This window comes from Aplysia californica, unplaced genomic scaffold, assembly GCF_000002075.1.
Source record: "Aplysia californica isolate F4 #8 unplaced genomic scaffold, AplCal3.0 scaffold00029, whole genome shotgun sequence".
NCBI lineage: Eukaryota > Metazoa > Mollusca > Gastropoda > Aplysiida > Aplysiidae > Aplysia > Aplysia californica.
The window spans coordinates 2,008,019-2,010,344 of record NW_004797299.1 but is presented as its reverse complement, the minus strand read 5'-3'; positions in this window follow the sequence as shown (position 1 = coordinate 2,010,344).

Below are 2,326 nucleotides of genomic sequence, written 5' to 3'. Positions count from 1 at the left end.
AGAGAGAGAGAGAGAGAGAGAGAGAGAGAGAGAGAGCTTGTAAACCCAGTTTATACATATTAAATATAGCTAATTGAAATAATACTTTTTTAATGTAGACAAACTATCAGTTGGGTAATAATATATTATATTCAGAAATCTTCGCTAGAACAAAAGGTTTATTTACACATGAAGATATAAAATAATTTTCTTTTTTAAAAGTGAAAATGGGTTGTTAGCGGGTGCTCCGGTGGGGTTTTGCTCCTCTTTCCTATCAAACATCTATTGTTTTTATCTCTGCTCCTTCTTTTTCTGTTTGTTACTCTCTTGTGACACCTCTAATCTTCGACACTTATATGACCCAATTGTGCTACAAGTGCAGCAAAACGCTTACTAGATCTATATTGGTATGACAGGCGTCGATGTACCGTGTGCGTCACGGAATTTGATGGCTGTAAGTTGACACGATTTTGAAAAGTAGCCATTTCTGGCAGTGCTAGTTATCTATCCGTCTAGATCTACGCATTTATTAACTATATTTGTCTACTTAAAAAACAAACAAACGTAGGCCTATGTATAGATCTAGCTTATTTGGTGACACACTGGTTTTTATTAGAATTGTAATTTACACAAACGGCTTCTATTCTATTATCTTTTTAAAAAATTAAATTTTATGTTGGTGTTTTACAATCACCGTCTGTCTACACAATTTGGATCATTTAATTTAGGAGGCGGCTTCGACCTTGTCTGTCAGAGCTAATTAAGAGTGATAATATAATGTCTCAAGAAAAGGCCTGAGATCGCATTAAAGATTATCCCCATGGGAATCGAACTCAGGTCTTCTGCATACAATGACTAAACGCCTAACCTCAACAGCTTTAGTTTTAGTAGAGGTTTTAGGGCACTTGCAACTGCGTTAGGTCATATGAGCGCCAGAAGATTAGAGGTGTTACAAGAGAGTAACAAACATAAAAAAGAAGAAGGGGAGATAAAGACGATAGATGTTTCATAGAAGCAAATCACACCAGAGCAACCGCCAATCACCCACAAACCGCTACACCGCAGAGCCCATCCAAGCCTTTTTGCGTAAACAACTTTGGTATCGTCTAGCTTTTCGGTATCCTTTTACTATTGAACGGGTGACTGAAAGGCTCCACTGGTATGTCTTACTTCTTTACTTTCCATCTGCTGCCTCTATCGGTCTTTCTTACTTTTTCCAAAGTACTAAATGACCGTTATTGTGTCGATGCGCTTCTCTTTACTCTAACAAACAAAAACCCCCATTTTTTTTCTAATGAAGCATCTTGACCAATGAAAGAGACGATTCCGCAAAACAACATGAGAGCAAGAACAGATGAAGTACCGATGAAGGTATGAGCACTGTTTTATTTCTTCAGTAGGCTGTTCAACTGCCCGGAGAGCACAATTTTTCAGGAGAGAGATAAAAAGTTGCTTCCTTCTTTTTTTGAATTATACATACAATTTATGTATATTTCCTTGCTTTTTCACCTGTAGATTTTGAATTTTGACATAATATTTCTCGAGTTGTCCAGGTGACGGCCGAAGCCTAATCTTGTCGATTTAGGACCATCAAGGGATCTTTAACGTGCACCACTTGCACACTGGACCTCCGAGATATTTTTCACCCTTTTCCGAGAGGACTATGTATCAGGATTTTACCTACCCTAAGATCAGGTTGCTGCTGAAAGACGGGTAAAAAGGAGCCACGAAGTAGGACGTAGACTAGCTGCGGAAAGAATCAGAAGCCCAGAGGAGGGGGCAAAAGATGGGAGGGGGGTGGCAGAAAGTGGAGACGAACGTAGATGACAAAACATGGTTAGAGAACAGGAAAGGAGGAGAAAGAAGAATCATTTAGAGAAGGAAATTGTCAGTGGTTGTCAGGTTTTTAACCTGGGGCCTATTGAATGAGAGGCGAACACTGTACCCCGAGAGCCCCCTCTAAGTATCTAAGTAGCATTCTCTGTCATTACTTTAGCATCCTTTTTCAACACTGCCTAACATTTAGAAATAGGTTGAGTACAACTATTGAGTGCTCTTCATACACATTGTGATTTTACAAAAGTGCGAAGGAGAGGATGTTTAATGCAATATTATCGCAAGCTTTTCATCAATGACAGCACTGACACCTTGGCGACTCAAGATTCGGTCACAGATGACCCGCAGAAACGCACACTCACAGAGAGAGAGAGAGAGAGAGAGAGAGAGAGAGAGAGAGAGAGAGAGGGAGAGAGAGAGAGAAAAAGAGAGAATGAGAGAGAGAGGGGGGGAGAAAGAGATACACACACACATACACACAGATACACACTCAGAGATGCACACACACACA